A 25,853-nucleotide genomic window follows, 5' to 3' on the forward strand; every position below is an offset into this window, starting at 1 on the left:
CTGCACCCCCAAACCAAGCTGAAATCCCAACCATAGGTGGGGGATGGCAGATGCTCATAGCTCCTGCCCCTAGATCCCCTCCCTGCACCTGGGGACATTCCCAGTGACTAAAGAACTCTTCTCCCTGGAGCCCAGTGGAGGCCTCAGCATCCTTGTCCAAGATAGCACTCCCAGCAGCAGCCCCTCACAATGCATCAGATTGGGCATTGCAACGTGAAGCATACCAGTGCCCTAAAGTTAGATCAAGAAGATGTGAACGTTTCCTGGCGATAGTCTCTAGAAGGCAACTTTTATTTGCCTGCATATATATATTTATATTTATTTGGGGGGTATGGGTGAGGAGGAAAAGGAAACACACACACACACACACACACACACACACACACACACACACTGTGTTAGCTACTAGGACTGCCAAAGTCTAGGAGTCTAAGATCAGGGAGTCACCAGGGTAGGTTTCTTTTGAAGGCTGTAAGGGAGAGTATGTTCCGCCTCTCTCCTAGCTTCGGGTGGCCCGCTGGCAATCTCTGGCATTCTTTGGCTTATAGAAGCATTATCCCTACATGTTCGTATGATGTTCTCACTGTGTGCATGTCTGTGTCCACATTCACCTTGTTGTAAGGACACAAGTCATATTTAATTAGGGCTCACCCCAATGACCTCATCTGGTCTCGATTAGCTCTATAAAGACCTTATCTCTGAGTAAGATCACATTCAAAGTACTGGGGGTTAGGACTTCGTATGAATTTGGGGACGACACAATTCAACCTGGGTGACACAGACATTTCAGTTCATGCTAATTTTTGAACAAATGGTTGCACACTCTAAACACTCATCTGCATCTTGCTTTCTTGAATATTCATGGGATGTCTCTCTGTTAGTACAAAGAGACCTGCCTGCCTCTGTCTTTTTATTTTTTATTTTTATTTATTTATTTTTATTGGTGTTCAATTTACCAACATACAGAATAACCCCAGTGCCCGTCACCCAATCACTCCCACCCCCCGCCCTCCTCCCCTTCTACCACCTCTAGTTCGTTTCCCAAAGTTAGCAGTCTTTACGTTCTGTCTCCCTTTCTGATATTTCCCACCCATTTCTTCTCCCTTCCCCTCTATTCCCTTTCACTATTATTTATATTCCCCACATGAATGAGAACATATAAGGTTTGTCCTTCTCCGATTGACTTACTTCACTCAGCATAATACGCTCCAGTTCCATCCACGTTGAAGCAAATGGTGGGTATTTGTCGTTTCTAATGGCTGAGTAATATTCCATTGTATACATAGACCACAGCTTCTTTATCCACTCATCTTTCGATGGACACCGAGGCTCCTTCCACAGTTTGGCTATCATGGCCATTGCTGCTAGAAACATCGGGGTGCAGGTGTCCCGGCATTTCATTGCATCTGTATCTTTGGGGTAAATCCCCAACAGTGCAATTGCTGGGTCGTAGGGCAGGTCTATTTTTAACTCTTTGAGGAACCTCCACACAGTTTTCCAGAGTGGCTGCACCAGTTCACATTCCCACCAACAGTGTAAGAGGGTTCCCTTTTCTCCACATCCTCTCCAACATTTGTTGTTTCCTGCCTTGTTAATTTGCCCCATTCTCACTGGTGTGAGGTGGGATCTCATTGTGGTTTTGATTTGTATTTCCCTGATGGCAAGTGATGCAAAGCATTTTCTCATGTGAGTGTTGGCCATGTCTATGTCTTCCTCTGTGAGATTTCTGTTCATGTCTTTTGCCCATTTCATGATTGGATTGTTTGTTTCTTTGGTGTTGAGTTTAGTAAGTTCTTTATAGATCTTGGAAACTAGCCCTTTATCTGATACGTCATTTGCAAATATCTTCTCCCATTCTGTAGGTTGTCTTTTAGTTTTGTTGACTGTATCCTTTGCTGTGCAAGAGCTTCTTATCTTGATGAAGTCCCAATAGTTCATTTTTGCTTTTGTTTCTTTTGCCTTCGTGGATGTATCTTGCAAGAAGTTACTGTGGCCGAGTTCAAAAAGGGTGTTGCCTGTGTTCTTCTCTAGGATTTTGATGGAATCTTGTCTCACATTTAGATCTTTCATCCATTTTGAATTTATCTTTGTGTATGGTGAAAGAGAGTGCTCTAGTTTCATTCTTCTGCATGTGGATGTCCAATTTCCCCAGCACCATTTATTGAAGAGACTGTCTTTCTTCCAATGGATAGTCTTTCCTCCTTTATCGAATATTAGTTGACCATAAAGTTCAGGGTACACTTCTGGGTTCTCTATTCTGTTCCACTGATCTATGTGTCTGTTTTTGTGCCAGTACCACACTGTCTTGATGACCACAGCTTTGTAGTACAACCTGAAATCTGGCATTGTGATGCCCCCAGCTATGGTTTTCTTTATTAAAATTCCCCTGGCTATTCGGGGTCTTTTCTGATTCCACACAAATCTTAAAATAATTTGTTCTAACTCTCTGAAGAAAGTCCATGGTATTTTGATAGGGATTGCATTAAACGTGTATATTGCCCTGGGTAACATTGACATTTTCACAATATTAATTCTGCCAATCCATGAGCATGGAATATTTTTCCATCTCTTTGTGTCTTCCTCAATTTCTTTAGAAGTGTTCTATAGCTTTGAGGGTATAGATCCTTTACATCTTTGGTGAGGTTTATTCCTAGGTATCTTATGCTTTTGGGTGCAATTGTAAATGGGATTGACTCCTTAATTTCTCTTTCTTCAGTCTCATTGTTAGTGTATAGAAATGCCACTGACTTCTGGGCATTGATTTTGTATCCTGCCATGCTACCGAATTGCTGTAGGAGTTCTAGCAATCTTGGGGTGGAGACTTTTGGGTTTTCTATGTAGAGTATCATGTCATCGGCGAAGAGGGAGAGTTTGACTTCTTCTTTGCCAATTTGAATGCCTTTAATGTCTTTTTGTTGTCTGATTGCTGAGGCTAGGACTTCCAGTACTATGTTGAATAGCAGTGGTGAGAGTGGACATCCCTGTCTTGTTCCTGATCTTAGGGGAAAGGCTCCCAGTGCTTCCCCATTGAGAATGATATTTGCTGTGGGCTTTTCGTAGATGGCTTTTAAGATGTCGAGGAATGTTCCCTCTATCCCTACACTCTGAAGAGTTTTGATCAGGAATGGATGCTGTATTTTGTCAAATGCTTTCTCTGCATCTAATGAGAGGATCACATGGTTCTTGGTTGTTCTCTTGCTGATATGATGAATCACATTGATTGTTTTACGGGTGTTGAACCAGCCTTGTGTCCCAGGGATAAATCCTACTTGGTCATGGTGAATAATTTTCTTAATGTACTGTTGGATCCTATTGGCTGGTATCTTGTTGAGAATGTTTGCATCCATGTTCATCAGGGATATTGGTCTGTAATTCTCCTTTTTGGTGGGGTCTATGTCTGGTTTTGGAATTAAGGTGATGCTGGCCAGATAGAACGAATTTGGAAGTACTCCATCACTTTCTATCTTTCCAAACAGCTTTAGGAGAATAGGTATGGTTTCTTCTTTAAACGTTTGATAAAATTCCCCTGGGAAGCCATCTGGCCCTGGACTCTTGTGTCTTGGGAGGTTTTTGATGACTGCTTCAATTTCCTCCCTGGTTATTGGCCTGTTCAGGTTTTCTATTTCTTCCTGTTCCAGTTTTGGTAGTTTGTGGCTTTCCAGGAATGCGTCCATTTCTTCTAGATTGCCTAGTTTATTGGCGTATAGCTGTTCATGTTTTTAAAATAGTTTGTATTTCCTTGGTGTTGGTAGTGATCTCTCCTTTCTCATTCATGATTTTATTAATTTGAGTCTTCTCTCTCTTCTTTTTAATAAGGCTGGCTAATGGTTTATCTATCTTATTAATTCTTTCAAAGAACCAACTCCTGGTTCTGTTGATCTGTTCCACAGTTCTTCTGGTCTCGATTTCATTGAGTTCTGCTCGAATCTTTATTAACTCTCTTCTTCTCCTGGGTGTAGGATCTATTTGCTGTTTTTTCTCTAGCTCCTGTATGTGTAAGGTTAGCTTTTGTATTTGAGTTCTTTCCAGTTTTTGAATGGATGCTTGTATTGCGATGTATTTCCCCCTTAGGACTGCTTTTGCTGCATCCCAAAGATTTTGAACGGTTGTATCTTCATTCTCATTAGTTTCCATGAATCTTTTTAATTCTTCCTTAATTTCCTGGTTGACCCTTTCATCTTTTAGCAGGATGGTCCTTAACCTCCACGTGTTTGAGGTCCTTCCAAACTTCTTGTTGTGATTTAGTTCTAATTTCAAGGCATTATGGTCTGAGAATATGCAGGGGACGATCCCAATCTTTTGGTATCAGTTCAGACCCGATTTTTGACCCAGTATGTGGTCTATTCTGGAGAAAGTTCCATGTGCACTTGAGAAGAATGTGTATTCAGTTGAGTTTGGATGTAAAGTTCTGTAGATATCTGTGAAATCCATCTGGTCCAGTGTATCATTTAAAGCTCTCCTTTCTTTGGAGATGTTGGGCTTAGAAGACCTATCGAGTATAGAAAGAGCTAGATTGAAGTCGCCAAGTATAAGTGTATTATTATCTAAGTATTTCTTCACTTTGGTTAATAATTGATTTATATATTTGGCAGCTCCCACATTCGGGGCATATATACTGAGGATTGTTAAGTCCTCTTGTTGGATAGATCCTTTAAGTATGGTATAGTGTCCCTCTTCATCTGTCACTACAGTCTTCGGGGTAAATTTTAGTTTATCTGATATAAGGATGGCTACCCCTGCTTTCTTTTGAGGACCATTCGAATGGTAAATGGTTCTCCAACCTTTTATTTTCAGGCTGTAGGTGTCCTTCTGTCTAAAATGAGTCTCTTGTAGACAGCAAATAGATGGGTCCTGCTTTTTTATCCAGTCTGAAACCCTGCGCCTTTTGATGGGGTCATTAAGCCCGTTCACATTCAGAGTTACTATTGAGAGATATGAGTTTAGTGTCATCATGATATCTATTCAGTCCTTGTTTTTGTGGATTGTTCCACTGAACTTCTTCTTAAAGGGGAATTTTAAGAGTCCCCCTTAAAATTTCTTGCAGAGCTGGTTTGGAGGTCACATATTCTTTCAGTTCCTGCCTGTCTTGGAAGCTCTTTATCTCTCCTTCCATTTTGAATGAGAGCCTTGCTGGATAAAGTATTCTTGGTTGCATATTCTTCTCATTTAGGACCCTGAATATATCCTGCCAGCCCTTTCTGGCCTGCCAGGTCTCTGTGGAGAGGTCTGCTGTTACCCTAATACTCCTCCCCATAAAAGTCAGGGATTTCTTGTCTCTTGCTGCTTTAAGGATCTTCTCTTTATCTTTGGAATTTGCAGCTTCACTATTAAATGTCGAGGTGTTGAACGGTTTTTATTGATTTTAGGGGGGGATCTATTTCCTGGATCTGAATGCCTGTTTCCCTTCCCAGATTAGGAAAGTTTTCAGCTAGAATTTGTTCAAATACATATTCTGGTCCTCTGTCCCTTTCTGTGCCCTCGGGAACACCAATTAAACCTAAGTTTTTCTTCCTCAGGCTGTCGTTTATTTCCCTTTATCTTCATGGTCTTTTAATTGTTTGTCTTTTTTTCCTCAGTTTCCCTCTTTGCTATCAACTTGTCTTCTATGTCACTCACTCGTTCTTCCACCTTGTTAACCCTCGTCGTTAGGACTTCTAGTTTGGATTGCATCTCATTCAATTGATTTTTAATTTCTGCCTGATTAGCTCTAAGTTCTGCAGTCATGAAGTCTCTTGAGTCCTTTATGCTTTTTTCTAGAGCCTCAAGAAGCTGTTTAATAGTGCTTCTGAATTGGCTTTCTGACATTGAATTGTAATCCAAATTTTCTAACTCTGTGGGAGAAGGTCTGTTTCTGATTCTTTCTTTTGAGGTGAGGTTTTCCTTCTAGTCATTTTGCTCAGTGCAGAGTGGCCAAAAGCAAGTTGTATTGGGAAAAGGAGAAAAAGAGAGGAGAGAAAGAAGGAAAGAAAAGAGAAAGAGGGGGAAAAAAAGGAAGAAAAAAACGAAAAAAAGAAGAAAAAGAGAAAGAAAAAGAAAGAAAGAAGAAAAGGGGGTGGGGGAAGGAAACAAATCAAAAAGCAAAACAAAAACAAAACAAAACAAAAAGAACCACGGGGGAGTATCTTCTGGTTCTGTATACTTTAAGTCCCTTGACTTCCCCTGGAACTTGTCCGTCTAGCTGGTCTTCTGGGGGAGGGGCCTGCTGTGCTGATTTTCAGGTGTTAGCACTTGGGGGAGCTGCTGTGCCCCTGCCTGGTGCAGGGCTCAGTGGGGGATGTTTACCCCGTGAGGCCCCAGGAGGAACAACCGCAGTGGCGGGGCCAGCTCTGGAGCCCTGGGTTCAGCCCCCACAGCAACTCCAGAGCTCTCCATCTGCAGGGCCTGGAGGCTCCGGGGCGGGGCCGCTGATCTGCTCAGCTCGGGGCAGGAGCGTCCTCGCTGTCCTGGGCCCTCCCGGCCTCTGCCTGTCCCGGGGGGAGGCCGGATCCTGGGCTGTGTCCCGGCGCCCTGTGCTCCCGGGGCCTGCGCTGTTGGATTCGCGCTCCCGCCCCGCAGCCCCCTCCGCGGAGCCTCTTCCTCCGCCCGAGCCCCTCCGAGCTGCTCCGGGTCCCGCCGTGCGCGCTGCAGCCCTTAGGGAGCTCGGCGCACTCTCCTGGGTGCGCAGTTGCTGTTACTGTCCCCGGGAGCCCGAGGGCATCCCCGCCCTCCTGGGTCCTGCTCCAACTCCCTGCGAGCCCCTTTCCCCCGGGAAGGTCGGTGCAGCTCCTGCTCCTCCGGGACGGGGCTCTCCTGTCCTGGGGACACTCGCCCCGGCCTCAGCCCGGCTCCTCGCGGGGCCCCTCCCCCTCGGAGGCCTTTTGTTTCTTTATTTCTTTTTTCCCGTCTTCCTACCTTGATAGAAGCGCGAACTCTTCTCACTGTAGCATTCCAGGTGTTCTCTCTTTCATTCTCAGGCCGAATTCATAGATTTTCAGGATAATTTGAAGGTTTTCTAGGTAATTTGGTGGGGACAGGTGATTTGGGGACCCTACTCTTCCGCCGTCTTGCCCCTCCTCCCTGCCTCTTTTTAAAGGCTCCAGGGAACTGCATCATATGGGTTATTTATTTAACTTGTCTCCCAGTGATGGACATTTACACTCCTTTCAATCTTCTGCTCTTGCAACAAACCTTCACTGAACGTCTTTGAACATATCATTTCACACTTGAAGTGCAAGTGTAGCTGTGATCAGGATTCTTAAACATGGAATTGCTCATTTGTAGGCCAATTGCTTCTTGATTTCATTATCCATGTAAACTGCTCTTAACTGCTGGGGGAAAGGGAAGAGGAGATGGGCTTATCTGATTAACTAATTGCCACCATGGGTCCCTTTCGGGTTTAGATTCAGGACTAGAAAGAGCCCACAGAAGGAAGGAGGAAGACCTTTCTAAAACTAGGACTTGTGAACTGTCAGTTTGAAATGACAGCCTTACTCTGTGCCACCAAAAGCCACTTCGCCAATCTGCTGTAAGACTGTCTCTTCCCTCTGAGCTCATTGACTAGGGCTGGGACAAGATGCCTGACCTGCCTTGAGCCTGGAGGTCAGGGTTCAAAGGAGCACCGGCTGGGGAATTGAGGGCGTACTGGAGGTTGGAGGGCAGAGCCCCAAACATCAAAGAAGAAGCTTCCAGTGAAGACCAGACCCAATGTGGTTGGAGCTGACATTATGGTTTGTCCCTGACACCTTTTCTGGGGAATATGTGTTCAGTTGTTGTGGAATGCTCAACCTCCAGCTGGATTTTGGCCAGGAACCCCCATCCCGGGTAGGGGGCTATAACCTTCCCAAAGGTGTGAGGGCATCCGAAGTCAGTCAACACACAACAGCATGGTACAGCTTTGCAACATAACTGCCAGCTGGAAACTCGGAAGCCCTCCCTTTGTGCTTATCTGTGGGAGGCTATCCCATGGAGGTGACCTTGCCTCTGGCCCTTTCCTCCTGGAGTCACGGGGTTTGGCCTTGTAAGAGAACACAAAAGCATGTTCATTACCACTGGGTGAAAATGAAGACCAAAGAGGTGAAGTGATCAACCCAAGTTCCTCCAACCCAGAGCAACATAAGTCACATCCATCCATCCATGTGTCCCCGCAGGCAACCCAGTCACACACACTGTACATACCCTGTGAGGTTCAGCCGTCATCGAAACAAGCCCTACCCCTGCTTCCTTAAGCCTCACGGTCCTGAAGATAAGGTGGCCACGAACATGTGATATGCATTAGTAAAATGTACACAAATACAGAAATTAAATGAACAGAAATGAAAACCTTCAGGGCTATGAAGGGGACCTTCCCCGTGCCAGGAGGGTGTAGGGGGTCAGAGACTGCTCCAAAGACGAGCTGCCATTCCGGCTGTGACCCAGGGATGGCTCAGCCTGTGAAGAACAGAACTGCTGAAGGGCCTCATCCCCATCATTCTGTCAAGACCAGCAAAGCACAACAGAAGCAGCTCTTCCCCCGGCCACTTCAGACTTAAAACGTGAAGGAAGAAAGTCCCTCTGAAGACAACCGCCTGCTGCAGAAGCCTCATATAGGGAATTTGCTGGCTGAGGAATAGTTTGGAATATTCTTCCAAGATGTATAAAGGACTGTTTGCTGCAGGATCTAGCTCTCCTGCCTCCTACCTGGGCAGGGAGCTGGATGACTTTGCTTCTATCGTAAAAAAGAAAAAAAAAAGAAAAGAAAAGAAAAGAAAAGAAAAGAAAGAAAAGAAAAAAGAAAAAAAGTGACCAGGTTCATGTGGGGTTGGGGGGTCACAGGCTGCAGAACCACTGCTGAGTGTTGGGGCCCCGCCCTGCTTCCCCCTGCAGAGGAGTCCGCCGGCCTCCACCCCAGCCAGGGCATGGGCAGCCCTGCGTTCCTCAGCCTGGCCTTCCCCAGGCTCTGTTTTGTGCCAGGCTGAATTACTTAATTTATGTCTTTCTGGTAAATTTGAATGTACTCAGAGCCATTACAGACTCTGAGTACAGAGGAAAGTAGCTCAGAGCCATTAAAGACATTAGGACAGGTCTGGGACTCAGGATGTCTGGAGCGGAGTCCAAACATTACCACCCGGTGATCCAGCGAGTAGCCCTCAGGCCGTGGTTGCTGCACTGGGCGAGCGTGGAGATACGGGACGGGAACGTTGTTGTGTGGCCTTCTGATAACTGCAGTGCCCCGACCCGCAGGGCAGAACCAGTCTCCACGCGCTTGAGCGCCACCCGAGGTTAGGCTCTAGCTCCATTTCAGAGATGAGCACGCTGAGGCACAGAGTGATTTGGCCAAGCTCGCGAAGCCTGTAGCTGATGGAACAGGGCTGTGAGCCCAGAGCTTTCGGATGCTGGACTTTGCTGGGTCCCAGTGGCCCAACAGAAAAGAGGTCTTAGTAACAGTACTTTCTTCCCTCCCTACCCATTCCTCGTCATCCAAGGTAACTTGTTTCAGCAGGTCATTGCCCACAAGAGGAAATGTGGGGCGGTGGGGGCAGAAATAGAGTAGCCTGTTGGGTCTGCAACTAACTGAGGGTGAGAGTGACTAAGGGGGAAGATGTTTTGGGGGGTGGGAAATGTGATGGGGATTTTACTATTTCCAGAACAGTCAGGTAACCTTGTGATCAAGGAGGGGGGAGTTGAGGTTCTGAATCTTACCCCTCATCAACATACGTGAAACTATAGCAGCTGGTGGTCCCCTAATTCAGAAACATTTGGACACTACCTAAGGACCCATTGCACTAGTTTTTCAACCACAGCAGCCCTTCTGGGAATGCCTGGTCTGATGCTGGTGTGCGCCAGTGTGAAGAGGCACCAGGCATTCGGTGAGCTGCCCCCTTTTCCAGCACAGCTGTAAAGTTGTGTTTGAGTCAGGGACCCAGTCCAAGTGCCACCATCTCTGGGTAAAAACCGATCAGTCCTCTGAGCTGGTTGACGTGGCTGAGTCCTTAAATATGAGAGCAGGAGACTAAAGGAAACTCCCCCACTCACCCCCACACCCAGCAGGTAGCAGAGGACGTGGGAACACGGATGCCCCAGGCCCACTGAGGGCTCTTGTTTTGTGCGAGTCATCTGCTTCCTGGCTTACCCAGGCACCTTGCTTCTCATTCTTCCTGCCTCTCTTGGATTCGATCCTGGCCAAATGTATTCTTTCCTCCAAGGATCACTTCCTTGTGGATAAATGGATTGACGGGATTGAGTCTCTCTGAGATCACATGCAGGTCAGAATCTACGGATGCTCTTCATCCACCATGTGTGCAGAGTGAAACGGAGGCGGGCAGTGGGACGGGGTGGGAGGGGACAGCGGGAGAGTGTGCCCTCAGGCCCCAGTAGGGACGTGCGTTGCCTACAGACACTGTGAACAATAATAACACCAACTAAACGCTGGTCTGCTTTTATGATGAGCTGTCAATTGTAGACACAGTCCTGATGAAAGACTCCTCCCTGCGGAGCGTTCTTAGGTACCATCCTGTTCTTGGTGTGGGACTGGGTGAGACCCCCTTTTAGCTGCTAGTGCTAGAAACTCAACTCAGAAAAGGTTAAATGGAGGATTTTATTGGCCCACAAGTGAAAACATCAGGAGATGTAGTCAGTCAGAAATGGTTGCTTCCAGATGCTCAGTGATGTCACCAGAGATCTGCCCTCCATCTCTTACTTCAGCTTTTTTTTCTTTTAGAGACAGAGAGAGAGAAAGTGGATACACACGCTTGAGGGGGGAGGAGCAGCAGAAGAGGAAAGAGAATTGTAAGCAGACACCCTGCTGAGCACAAGCCCCACTGGGGCTCCATCCCACAGCCCTCTCTCCCACAAGATCATGACTGGAGCCAAACTTAAGAGCCGGGCACTCAACTGAATGAGCCACCCAGGTGCCCCCCCCTCAGTTTTTATTGTTTTGTTTTCAGGTAGCATTTGTCCTCACTGTACCAACATGGCTGCCAGTAGCTCCAGGCAGACATTATGTCCACTAAAGTACCTCAGAGAGTTTCTCTGCCCCAAAATTTTCAGCAAAAACCCAGAGTGTTACCCTGGATGGGCTTGGGTCACATGCCCATCTCCAAACTACTGGGATGGAATATGCTGACTAAGCATTGGCCTCCTCAGAGCCCAGGGGCAACAACCAGGGAATATAGAGGGGATGTTTCCAGAAGCAGGGAGGGTGGATGTTCAGCCACCAAAGTGATGACTGTCCATCACATCCCTGCCTCGAAAGGTGGGCTCATATTATTCCCCCCAGCTCCTGCCTCACACACCTCTCCTGCTTTCTTCTTGCCAGAGCCCAAGAGCCTCCTCCTAATCCTATCAAGTCTTCTAGCTCATGGCAGCCAATCTTCCTTCCAAGTCCAAAGAATTATTGTGCATGCCAGTCACTCTGTCAGAGTTAACCAACATCGACTCATCATAGGTTGCCCATTAAAAAGTAACACATGTGTATTTTAGAAAAGCAGAAGGAAAAGAAGAGACAAAAGTATTCTCTGTGGCCTGACCAAGTAATGACAATCGCCAGTTTTATTTCTGCTGTCCATAATTTTTGTTTTTTCCCAATGTCCTAAGTATAACACATACTTTACATAACACACAACACACTCAAATCAACTCAATGGATTTTACAAACTGACCACACCCATGTTACCAACAGCCAGAATTAAGAAATAGAACGTTATCAACATCCCCCAAACCAACTCCCACCACCTCATTCCTTCTGATTGCTACCGGTCCCCAAGGGTAACAGGATAGATTAGTTTTGCCTGTTTTTGAACTTTATATAAATCATACACACTTTTTAAAAACATAGTGTGATCATCCTTTGTTATTTCAAGTGATAGCATAAGCATTAGTATTTTGTGAAGCACTTTGTAAATATACTTTTGATGCCGCATAATCCCAAATCAGGGAGGTACTGTGGTTTATTTAACCATCCCCCTCCTGCTAGAAATTAACGTTTTTCTGGACCAAGGTTTTCCTGCCATCGAGGCAGATCTGGAACCTACAGAGCAGGCCACAAGGAAGGCAGGCTGGGACTCCCAGGCAGGAACTGAAGTGACAGTCCACGAGTTTGAATATGTTCAAGGAAACTTCTGTTTTGGTCTCCAGGCCTTTGACATGATTCAATCAACGCCCCCCACCTCCACCTGCCAACTAGCAGGATAATTTCCTTCACTTAAAGGAACTGGTTGTAGATCTTAATCACATCTACAAAATGCCTTCACAGCAATACCTGAAGGACTATTTGACTGAATAGTGGGACTACAGCCTAGCTAGGTTGACATATAAAAGTGACCATGAGAAGAACACACTATTGTTCCAGTAGGTCGTTTAGTTTACTCAAAGGGCCATCCTTGCCCACTCCTCCTCAGGGGCCACCTTTACCATTAATCAAATACAGTCACTGATATGTACCTTATTGTCTGCATGTGTTTCTGGAATCTCATTTGGCCTGTTCCTCAATCCTTCCGCCAGTATTTTGCATTTATAATAAGCCTAAACATCTGGCAGAGCAAGTTACTGGATTTTTTCCCTCATAGATGCAGTATAGTACTGTAAATGTATTTTCTTTTCCTTATGATTTTCTTTTTGTATGTATGTATGTATTTGGTAGGTTCCATGCTCAGTGTGGAGCTCAACGTGGGGCCTGAACTCATGACCCTGAGATCAAGACCTGAGCTAAAATCAAGGGTTGGACTCTTAACCAACTGAGCTACCCAGGCATCCCCTTATGATTTCTTAATCACATTTTCCCCCTCTAGATTACTTTACTATAAGAATACAGTATATAATATAGGTAGCATACAATGTATGTATGAGTTGACTGTTTATATTATCTATCCTTGAGGCTTCCAGTCAACAGTAGATTGTTAGTAGTTAAGTTTGAGGAGAGTCCAATGTTATACATGAATTTTTAACTGTGGGGTGGGAGGGAGAATAGTGCTTCTAGCCCCACATTGTTAAAGTTCAAGTGTACAATGTACAAACTTTTGAAGAATGATATGCATATTTCAAGTATTACATATTGAATTTTGATACAATGGTAACTTAGCTGCCAGACTCTTTTTCATGTGATCCTTGGATTAAAACTTCTATTATCATTATTATGCATGTATTAGACATTTTTTCCCTGGTCTTTTAAAAAATTGAGGTCTGGGCATATCCGGATATGTAAAATTATATAAGCAAGTATGCTACTGTGACTGATATATACCTTAATATTAGTTAAATTCTAGAGAGGTTTAATGCTATTGCTCAGAGCTTGCTCTCTTAATATCATATCTTGGATTGATATTCAGTGAAGTGATTAAAACTAATGAATTTTTTAAAAGATTTATTTTATTTTATTATTTTTTAGATTTATTTATTTTAAAGAAAGAGAGGGAGAGAGCAGGGGGAGGGGCAGAGGAAGAGAGAATCTCCAGCAGACTCTATGCTGAGTGGGGGGCCCAACTCAGGCTCAATCTTACGACCCTGAGATCATGACTTGAGCCAAAACCAAGAGTCAGACACTTAACCACCTGAGTCACCCAGGTGCCCCAAACCTAGTGAATTTTTTACAGTGGCAGCAATGGTATTATTATAGTCTCAGTTTACAATTGAAATGCTTTCTCTGCTTTTTATATTTGCCTCAAGAAATGGAAACAGTAGGATATTTAATTTTCTAAATTATAGGTATGTTTATGACTCAATCTTTATTTCTTAATTTACTTAAGATTATGCTTTAAATTATTTTGTTATCCCTTGTTTAGGTTTCTTAGCCAGTATAATAGAAGAGTAGCTTGAGATTGTACAGCAAACTGTTGAAGAAAAACTACTGTTACTTGCAAGCATTTATTTGTGTGTTAGGATTATTTTTGATAAATTGGAACTTGAAGTTGATATTGGAACAGAAGTTATCACCCCTAACTTACAACTGAAGATTTTTAGGCTTGTGAATCAGATACAAATTTGAACTGAATGTATGCTAATAAAATGCTACCCAAGTTGTTTTAATTTTCTATTTTTTATGTATGTATATTATACTTAAGACTTTATAAGACTTTCAAAAAAAGATCTGCTACTGAAAAACATTAGATATTTTCTATACTATTAAAACTATCACTTGGTCCCTGGATGGCTCAGTCAGTTAAGTATCTAGCTCTTGGTTTGGGCTCAGGTCTTGATCTCAGGGTCATGGGATTGAGCCCCGTTTTGGGTTCTATGCTCAGCACAGAGTCTGCTGGAGATTCTCTCTCCCTGTCCCTCTGCCCTTTCCCCTTTGCTCTCTCTCCAAAATAAATAAATAATCATAAAAAGTCCTATTACTTTAGTAAGTAGGCAGTATGAATTATTTCATTATTAGTTTTATTTTTAAAGTTTTTATTTTTTATTTACTTAAAAAATTTAAATTTGAGTATATTTAATTCACAATGTTACATTAGTTTCAGGTGAACAACTATATTACCATTTTTTTTTAAATAAATTTTTATTTATTATTTATGATCGTCACAGAGAGAGAGAGAGGCAGAGACACAGGCAGAGGGAGAAGCAGGCTCCATGCACTGGGAGCCCGACGTGGGATTCGATCCCAGGTCTCCAGGATCATGCCCTGGGCCAAAGGCAGGCGCCAAACCGCTGCGCCACCCAGGGATCCCTATATTACCATTTTTAAACTGCAGAAGTAATGCCCAATTGTTATGAGGAAATTTTAAATTTTTTTTTTTATTTATTTATGATAGTCACAGAGAGAGAGAGGCAGAGACACAGGCAGAGGGAGAAGCAGGCTCCATGCACCGGGAGCCCGATGTGGGATTCGATCCCGGGTCTCCAGGATCGCACCCTGGGCCAAAGGCAGGCGCCAAACCGCTGCGCCACCCAGGGATCCCTGTTATGAGGAAATTTTAAAAAACTAAAACCTCTACCACTTAGAGGTAAACACCATTAGCACTGTGTGGTATGTTTCCTTATATATGTTATGTATGTACTCATGTGTGTCTGTGCAGACAATACAACACAATGCTAGAGTGGAGCCTACTTCTCCCTCTTTCCCACCCCCTGCTTGTGCTCTCTTGCTATCTCTCTCTCTCTCTTAAATAAATAAATAAATAAATAAATAAATAAATAAATAAATAATAAAGCATTTATATGACCTTTATAAGACCTTTAAAAAAAATCCAAAGATAGCAAGTTGGTAAGAATGTGAGGAAAGGGAACCCTCATGCACTCTTGGTGGAATGCAAATTAATAGTCAATATGGAAAACAGTATGGAGGTTCCTCCAAGCCTTAAAAATAGAACTACCATATATATGATCCAGCAATCCAACTTCTGGGTATATATTCAAAGGAAATGAAAATAGTATCTTCAAGATATAATTTGCACTCCCAGGTTCTTGCAGCATTTTTCACGCCAGTTAAATTGAGGAAACATCCTAAGTTGGATGAATGTATAAAGAAAATATATACTGTACATAGACAATGGAATGTTATTCAGTCTTAAAAAAAGGAGGAAATTTTGTCATTTGTGATAACATGGATGAACTTGGAGTACATTATGGTATATGAAATAAGCCAGACACAGGAAGACAAATACTGCATGATCTCATTTAAATGTGCGATCTAGAAAAGTCAACTCTTAGAGGCAGAAAGGAAAATGGGGATTTTGGGGGTTGGGGAAATGGGGAGAGGTTGGTCAAAGGATAAAAAGTTTCAGAGATGCAGGATGAATAAATTCTGGAGATCTAAATGATATGGTGATTATTGGCAACACTGCATTGCAGTTTGAAGTTTACTAAGTTTACATGAAGTTTATTAAAAGAATAAGTAGATCTTAAATCGTCTCACCAAGAAAAAAAAAAAAGTTAAAGGAAAAGAAAAGAGATACCTATGTGAGGTGATGGATATGTTAATTAGCTTGATTATGGTAATCATTTCACAATGTATATGTATGGAAAAACATTATGTTGTACATCTTAAATATATACAGTTTTTACTTGTCAATTATACTAAAATTAAGCAGAAAATACATACATTAATGTTTATATAAGTGATATAAACATATATATACACGAAGGTCATCTATAGATTAGATTTTTTCATTGCTTTTTTTTTAAAAAGATGAATATTCTTTTTTTAAAAGATTTTGTTAATTAGAGAGAGAGAGAGAGTGAATGTGAACAGGGGTGGGGGAGAGGTAGAGGGAGAAGCAGACTCTCCACTGAGCAGGGAGCCTGAAATGGGGCTCCATCCTAAGACCCTGAGATCATGACCTGTATCGAAGGCACACTTAACCGACTGAGCTACCTAGGCGCCCCTTTTGATTGCTTTTTTAAAAATTAACTTTACTGAGATATGATTTACATGTGATACAATGCACCCATTTTAAGTGACCAGCATGATGAGTTTTGAAAACTATATATACTTCTGTAACCACTACCATCACCCTAGTCAAGATATAGAGCATTTCCATCACCCCTGAAAGTTCCCTCTTGCCTCACACCAGTCAGTTTCCACCCCAGTTGTAACTCTTGGCCCTCGGAAACCACTCATCTGCTTTCTGTTAGTATAAATTAGTTTGCCTTTTATAAGATTTCAAATAAATGGAATTATATAATGTGTGCTTTTTGTGCCTGGCTTCTTTCACTCAACATGTTTTTGAGATCCGTCCATGTTGTTGCTTGTATCAGAGTTCGTTCTTTTTATCACTGAATAGTATTTCATTTTATGAATATATCATAACTTGCTTATCCAGTCACTGTTGATGAACATTGAGTTGTTTCTACTTTTTGACTACTGTGAATAAAGCTACTATGAACAATTATGTACAAGACTTTGCAAGGGCCTATGTTTTCATTTCTTTTGGGGTAAATACATAGATTTTGAACCAAGAGACCTAGTAATAATTTGCTTTTTGGGGGGGCCGCAGAGAGGGCACTTCAGGGCTTCCAGAAAGCCTTCCAGGAAGGTATTGTCACTAAAAGCGGCAGGGGTCCCAAGTGGACAGCCCCTGGGCATTTGGGTGGCTGTGGGTCAAGCATCTATCTGTCTTCAGCTCAGGTCATGCATGATTCCAGGTGTTGGGATTGACCTGAGCATCTGGCTCCCTGCTCTGCCGGGAAGTCTGCTTCTCCCTCTCCATCCACCCTCACCCCTCACCCCCGCTCCCTCTCACTCTCTCACTCTCTCAAATAAATAAAATCTAAAACCCAAACAAACAAATAAAAATCCCAAAGTGGGCAGCCCCTACCTTAGATGGGATCAGCCTGCCCACCCTCCATTCTGTCAGCTAATAGAGGACGATTTTAACGGTTGTCTTCCCATTGATTGAACCATACATTAGTCAGCGAACAGGTGCCTTTCCTCTCCAACTCCCACTACAGTTTACAGGAAGCTAAAGCTGACTCAGGATGGCTTTTATTAATGGTGGTAATGCCTAGCGCTCATTAAACATTCCCTGTGCTTGCTATTTCACACGCGTTTTATTATTGAATCCTCACAACACTGTCAGGTGGGAACTGTCATTTCTTCATCAGGCAGAGGAGAAAACTGCAGCCCGGAGAGAGGTCAAGCAACTCATCGGAAATGACACGCTAGTAAGTAGTATTGCCAGATTTTGAACCCACTTCAAACCCTGAGCTCCTAAGCCCACGTGAGACTCCACAGAGTGCCGGACTCACAGTACTTGGTAATAATCGTCACGGCGGCCGGTACTTAATTGCTGATAAGTTCCCAATGAAGTCATGTTAGGTGCACTTAGGCCACTATCTCTATGCAATCCCGTGGAACTCAAATCAAGGGCAGCCGCTCACGCCAAAGGGAAAAAAGAAGTCCTTTAAAAAGCGCACATATTCCACTGTACTGTACATTCAGCCGCGCATTACCCGCCCGCTGCTTCACGACTATTTCCTGAGCTCTTTGCTGCAGGCCCGGGTTGGCCGCCCAGCGTCCCCGCCCCCCGCCCCCGCCCTGCAGAGCGCGCTTCGCGGGAGCCTGCACGTGGGCTCTCCCCGGCCGCTGACTGGCTGAGCGGGGGGCGGGCCCAAGTCAGTGTGGGCCAATAGGAAGTGAGCCCGGGTCTCTGGAGGCCTTCCAGGAGGCAGCCCCAGTGTCCGCGGCTGCCCGCAGGTGGCCGGGCGGGCGGCTGCCGCGTGCGCCCGGGGGGCGGGGGCGAGGCCGCGGGGACGTCACGTGGAGCTTCCACGTTTCTTAAGGTACAGCTTTTCTTTCATATGTCGCTTAAGCTGGCTGGAGTCGAGTTTCTGGCACCCGTACCCCAATGTTTGAGGACCTGCCCCGGTGCGTCAGGCGCCTGCCCCACCCTGGCGGGGCAGGTGTGGAGCAGCAGCTGGGTCTGCGTGCGAACAGCCCTTCCCCGCACGCACAGCTCCCACTCCCCTGCCGGACTTCAGGCTCCCCGTTGTCAGGATACCCCCTCGTGGATGTTGGGCTCAGCAGGCCAGCCGAGCAGGATGCACAGGCTGGAAAACAGCTGGGGATGAACTCAGGACACTTTTATGAAATGTTTTGTGTGTGTACTTCCGAGGACGGACGTTTACGCTTTCGGTTATCCGCTCTCTGGGCCAGGTGTTTTGCAAATGTGTAAGTTACTTTCATCCTTGCAACAGTCCCAAGAGCCAGCTGCAGTGACGAGTCCATCTTTACACACAGTCCGCCCCCTAGACTAGTGGTTGAAGGTCACACAACTTGTAAGGGGTAGAGTCGGAGCCCCCTCTCTGTCTGTGCACGCTGCACAATCACAACAGGGTGCCAGAGTGTTACATATTATATGGTGCCTTCATTATCAAAAGTGAGTGGTGGCCCCAAACTGCAGGAATCCCACTCCACTAGACATACAATCTGTTACCTAAACAATTAGCATTTGTCTTCTGCTCTCCTGTCTTGTGTTGGTGGTGTGTCTGTTCTCATGAGTTATATTGCAAACACCTGTGGCCAGCTTGTCCTCTGAACTTGAGGACACCACGGCCCTCTATCATGGGAACAACAGCATAATCAGCCCCTTCCTGTGGGCAGTAGCAAATAGAGCATTTAATTTATCCCAGCTCATCCTTTGCCCAAGATGCAAAAACGGTGATAGATCCCATCATATTTCTTGGTGCTTGCTTAATTTTCTCTTGGAAGAGTGACTGTCACCCGGGAATGCTTAAGAATGGAATTTGTGAAATGTGTGTCAAAGTTCTCATCCTCTGCTACTTTTGTAGGTAGCCATAAAGATGGGTAACATTTTCTTAAATTCCTGGTTTATGGTGGCTTAGGGTCATTATCTCAAATTGTGGTTTTCCATCAAATATTAATTTAAAAAATACTGTTGGTAAAATGCTAATACCAGTGCTGAGCCCTGGGAATGACCAATGCACAGGTAGTACTAATCAGTGGCACTACAAGGTTGGTGTGTGTGTGTGGTCCATAAGAGCCCTTGCTGGGGCACCTGGGTGGCTGAGTTGGTTGGGTTTCTGACTCTAGATTTTGGCTCAGGTTGTGATCTTAGGTGATGAGATCCAGCTTGCATGGGGCCCTGCACTCAGCAGGGTAGAGGTCTGCTTGAGATTCTTTCCCTCCCTCTACCTGCACTCCTCCCCTTCACTTGTTCTCTCTCTCTCTCAAGTGGGTTAAAAAAAAAAAAAAAAAAAGCCCCTGCTAACATCCTAGAATTTTGAATTTGGGGTATAAGTAGTAAAGAAATAATCCTTTTTACTTACAGAAGGGGTTCTGGAAACCCTTTTCAGTGAATTTTACTGCTCTGGCTAGTTGGCCCTTTGTTAGCGCCCATCGTAATTGAGAGTTTTACTTCTCTGCTGAAGTCAGTAGTTCTTTTCCAGATGGTTAGAGTGTTACTCCCAACTACCCATAACTGGCTGGAGAAGCAAAGAGTCTTCATGATCATATTTGTTGCAGTGCCTTTTCCCACGTTGTAGACACAGAACAACATCTCTTGTAAGACACCTCACTCCGTTAGGAAATTTACTATATTCTGAAGTATTTATATTCAAGGTAAAAATAATGTTGAGATTCTCTCCTGGTGGTACTGAAGGCAGAGAGATGGATCTGGCTGCAGCAAGGAGTGCTTGAGAAAATTGTCTTCTCAGCTCTTTACTTAAATGTATATTTTTTTGATGAATTCTTGGGACATATCAACCATAAAGGAGGTTTCAACAGATCCAGTTTATCAGCTGAGTCCTGGCAGCTTGTTTATGAGGTGGTGTTGTGATTTGACAGTGCCTGTCTTTGCCTGCCTTCTTGGCCACAAGAAGGTGTGTAATTTGTGGTGTTAACATATTTAAGCAGGAAAGAGCTAAATTGTTCATGGCCTTCAGTTCTCAGAGACTCTGCCTTGGTCAATCAGATGCATTGCCCTAGGGGCACTGCCCCAGAGGCAGTGTGTTTTTAAGAATTGAGATATAACTTGATCTTTCAAAATGTGTAATTTACTGGTTTGTAGTCTATTCACTCAGTTGTGCAACCAGTACCACTATCTAATTCCAGAATATTTTCATCACCTGAAAAAAGAGACTTGGACCCATTAATAGTCAGTCCTCCACCCTTGCTTCCCTCAGCCCTTGGCAGCCGCTAATCTACTTTCTGCCTCTGGGGATTTGCCTATTTTAGATATCTCTTAGAAATGCAGTCATACAACATGTGGTCCTTCATGACTGGTTTCTTTCACTTAGCATCATGTTTTCAAGATTCACGCGTATTGCAGCATGTACTCCATTTCTTTTTATTTTTTTCTTTTTATTTTTTTTAAATACTTTATTCATTCATGATAGAGAGAGAGAGAAAGAGAGAGATAGAGAGACAGAGGCAGAGACACAGGCAGAGGGAGAGGGAGAAGCAGGCTGGGAGCCTGACGCGGGACTCGATCCTGGGACTCCAGGATTGCGCCCTGGACCAAAGGTGGGTGCCAAACCGCTAAGCCACCCAGGGGTCCCCTCCATTTCTTTTTATAGGTGAATAATATTCATTGTATGGATATACCACATTTTATTTATCCAGTCATCAGTTGATAGACATTTGGGTTGTGTCTGCCTTTGGTTATCATGAATACTGCTGCTATGAACATTCACCTATGAGGTTTTATGTAACCATATTTTTTCTCTTGGATATATACCCAGGAGTGAAACTGCTGGGACATATGGTAATTCTATATTTAACTTTTTGAGAAACTGCCAAACTATTTTACACAGTGATTACTCCATTATACATGCCCGACAGCAATAGTTGGGGATACCAGGTTCGCTACATCCTTGCCAACACTCTTTATTGTCTGTCTTTTTAATTATAACGATCCTAGTAGATGTTGACACACTGTATTTTGCCGGTGGAAAAGTACAGCTACCATATTTTCATGCTTTCAGGATTAGATGCCGATTCAACACAAATTGAGCATTTTATCTAAATCTTTGTTAAGTTGAGCATTTTAATCTAAATCTTTGTTTTATCTTTGACCTTCTTGAAGGCTACAATTAGGATAATCCACTTTTATGTTTATAGGCTAATCTTTGAAAATTTTCAATTATGGCTTGAGCTTTTGCCAGCTCTCAGGTGGATTTTGAGAGTTCCAGCTTTATCTGTAAAAGCTCATTATTTAGATAAAATTTTAAAATTATCTTTAATTCCTTGGCTATATTCCCCTGCCTGAGATAATTTTTAAAGCCCTAGATTGTTAAATAATATTACTGAAACACCTGCTAAACACAGATTTTTTTTTTAAGATTTTATTTATTTATTTGTGAGAGACATGGGCAGAGGGAGAAGCAGGCTCCATGCAGGGAGCCCTATGTGGGGCTCGATCCCGGGACTCCAGGACCACACCCTGGACTGAAGGCACCGTTAAGCTGCTGAGCCACCCAGGAATTCCCCTCTTTTCTTTGCTGTATAAGTAACCCTGGCTTCTGACTTTTAAGGTAATTCCAAATTATTTATTAATATTAAACTCTATTCAGAGAGGGCTCTGTGAGCCAGAAAAATAGTAATTTTTTGGTACCATCTTAAATTTTTAAGTGTTCACATAGTATTGTTAACTAGGTACAGTGTTGTTGAGCAGATGTCTAGAAAATACTGATCTTGCATAGTTGAAAACTTAGAACAGTTGACTAACAACTCTCCATTTCCCCCTCCCTCCAACCCCTGGTAATCCACCATTCTACTCTCTGACTACTTTTGATACAGAAGTGGAATGATGCAGTATTTGTCCTTCAATGATTGGCTTACTTCCCTTAGCATAATATTCTTCAGGTTCATCTATATTGTTGCATATGGCAGAGTTTCCTTCTTTTTTAAAGCCTGACTAATATTCCATTGTATGTATGTGTCACATTTTCTTTACCCATTTATGTCCTGATGGACATACTGCTTGTTTCCACGCTAGCTATTGTGAATTGTGCTCCTCTGAACATAGGAGTGAAGATACGATACCCCTTCAAGATTCTGATTTCAGTTCTTTCAGATGTATATCCAGAAATGAGGTTACTGGTTCATAGGCTATATCTATTTTTAATTTTTTGAAGAACCTCTGTACTGTTTGCCGTAGCTCCTGCTATGTGCACCATTTTGCATTTCTGCCAACAGCATGCATGTTTTCCAGTTTCTCCTCAACATTTGCTGTCTTTTGACTTTTTGATGATAACCATCCTAGTAGGTATAATATCTCATCATGGTTTTGATTGGTGTTTCCCTGATTACTAAGCATCTGTTCATATGCTTTTAAAAAAATTATTCATTTGAGAGAGAGAGGGAGGAAGAGGATGGGCACTGGGAGAGGAAGAAAATCTTCAAGCAGACTCTGCGTTGAATGTGGAGGCCACCATGGGGCTCAGTCCCAGAACCCTGAGGTAATGACCTGAGCTGAAATTGAAAGTTAGATGCTTAAGTAACTGAGCCACCCAGGTACTCCATTTTCGTATTCTTGTTGGCCATTTATTAATCTTCTTTGGAGAAATACAAATCTTTAGCCCATTTTTTCAGGTTTTTTCTTTGTTTGCTTGCTATTGAATTGTAGAAGTTTCTTATACATTTCAGAAATTAACCCCTTGTCAGATACATGGTTTGCAAATATTTTCTGCTATTTTGTAGGCTGCCTCTTCATTTGGTTGTTTGTTTTTTCTGTGCAGAAAGATTTTTATTGATGTAGTTCACTTGGATATTTTTTGCTTTTACTACCTGTGCTTGTGGTGTCCTATCCATGAAATAGTTGCCAAGACCATTATCATTAAGATTTATCCAATTTTTTTTTCTAGGAGTGTTATAGTTTTAGGCCTTTTAAAAATATTTAGTTCATTTTGAGTTGATCTTTGTATAAGATATGAGATAAATATACAATTTCTTTTACATGAGGATATCCAGTTTTTCTAGTATCATTTCTCAAAGAAAAATGTTCTTTTACATGTTGCATTTTCTTGGCCCCCTTGTTGAAGATCAGTTGACCATGTATGCATGGGTTTATTTCTGGGCTCTTTATTCTGTTCCATTGGTCTGTATGTCTATTCTTATGCCAGTAGGGTACTGTTTTAATTACTGTATCTCTGTAATACAAGAATACCTCATTTTGTTGTCCTTTTCAGAAAGGATTTTTTTTTTTTTTTACAAGTTGAAGGTTTGGGGCAGTTCTGTGTTGAGCAAGTCTATTGACACCATTTTCCAACAGCATTTGCTCACTTCATGTCTCTCTGTCACATGTTGGTAATTCTCATAGTCTTTGAAACATTTTCATTTTATTTCTTATGATGGTCTGTGACCTTTGATGTTGTAATTGTTTCGGAGCACCGTCAGCCAAATAAGATGCCCTTATAAGATGGCAGGCTTAATCGATAAGTGATGTATGTGTTCTGACTATTCCACCTAACAGTCATTATCTCTCTCTCTCTCTTTCTCTCTCTCTCACCTCCCTATTCCTAATATGCAACAATGTTGAAATTAGGCCAATTAATAAACCTACAGTGTTCTCTAAGTATTCAAGTAAAAGGAAAAGTTACACATCTCTCACTTTACATCACAAGTTAGAAATGATTACGCTCAGAAAGGCACATCAAAGCTGAGATAGGCTGAAAGCTAGGCTTCTTGTGCTAAACAGGGATTGCAAAGGAAAAGTATTGAAGGAACTTAAAGAGCTACTACAGTGAACACAAGAAGGATAAAGAATTGAATCAGGTTTATTGTTGGTACAGAGAGAGATAAAGTGGTTTGGGTAGAAGAAGATCTAACCAGCCCCAGCATTCCCTTAAGCCAAAGCCTAACCCAAAGTAAGGCCCTCTCACTCTCTTCAATTCTGTGGAGACTGAGAGAGAGGTAAGAGAGCTGCAGAAGAAAACTTGGAAGCTAGCAGAGGTTGGTTTGTTGAGGTTTACGGAAGGAACTGTCTCCATGACATAAAAGTGCAAGATGAAGCAGCCAAGTGCTAGTGAAGAACCTGTAGCAAGTTACCAGAGGTTCTAGCTCAGGTAATACATGAAGGTGGGTGCACCAAACAACAGATTCTGTTGAAAGAAGATGCTATCTCGGACTTTGATAGCTAAAGAGGAGAAGTCAACACCTGGCTGCAGAGCTTCATAGGACAGGCTGACTTTTGTGGCAGGAGCCAATGCAGATGTTGAAACCGGTGTACATTTGCCATTCTGAAAATCCTAGGGATCTTGAGATTTCATAAGAAATCTACTGTGTCTGTGCTCTCTAAGTAGAACAACAAAGCCTGGATGGCAGCACATCTGGTTACATCACAGTATCCTGAATATTTTAAGCCTCCTGTTGAAATCTGCTCAGAAAAAAAGATTCCTTTCAAAATATTATTGCTCACTGACAATGCACCTGGTCACCCAAGGACTCTTATGGAGATGGACAGTGAAATTCATGTCTTCATTCCTCCTAATACAACATCTGTTCTGCAGCCCATGCATCAAGGAATCATTTTAACTTTTAAGTCCTATTATTGAAGAAATATATTTTGTAAGACTGCAGATGCCTTAGGTAATGATTTCTTGAGTGGATCTAGGCAAAGTACATTGAAAACCTTCTGGAAAGGATGCAGCATTATAGACACCATTTAGAACCTCTGTGATGCATGGGAAGAGGTCAAAATATCAACATTCCCAGTTTGGAATAAGTTGACTCTGACCCTCAGAGATGACTTGGTGGGGCTCCAGACTTCAGTGGAGGAGGCACTGCAGATGTGGTGGAAACAGCAAGAGAAGTGGAAGTAGAAGCAGAGCCTGGGGATGTGACTGATTTACTGCAAACTCATGATCGAACTTTAACAGATAAGAACTGGCTTCTTACAGATGAACAGAGAGTGCTTCTTTTTTTTTTTAAGATTTTATTTATTTATTCATGAGAGACACACAGAGAGAGAGACAGAGAGAGAGAGGCAGAGACACAGGCAGAGGGAGAAGCAGGCTCCATGCAGGGAGTCTGATGCGAGACTCGATCCTGGGACTCTAGGATCACGCCCTGGGCTGAAGGCAGGCGCTAAACTGCTGAGCCACCCAGAGATCCCCAGAGAGTGCTTCTTGATATGGACTCTACTCCCAGTGAAGATGCCGGAAGATTATTGAAATGACAACAAAGGACGTAAAGTAGTCCATAAACTTAGTTGATAAAGCAGTGACAGGGTTTGAGAGGATGGATTCCCAGTTGTGAAAGCAGGTAAAATGCTATTGAACAGTATTGTGTGCTATAGAGAAATCCTTTATGAAAGAAATAGTCCATCCATGTGGCTAACTTCACTTTTGGCCTGTGGTAAGGCACTGCCCCAGCCACTCCAGTCTTCAGCAGCCCCACCCTGGTCAGTCAGCAACCGTCGATGTGGAGATAAGACCCACAACCAGCAAAAAGTTGATGACCCCCTTTTGCTCAGGTAATGGGTAGAATTTTTAGCAATAAAGTA

This window comes from Canis lupus, chromosome 5 (assembly GCF_048164855.1).
Source record: "Canis lupus baileyi chromosome 5, mCanLup2.hap1, whole genome shotgun sequence".
Taxonomy (NCBI): domain Eukaryota; kingdom Metazoa; phylum Chordata; class Mammalia; order Carnivora; family Canidae; genus Canis; species Canis lupus.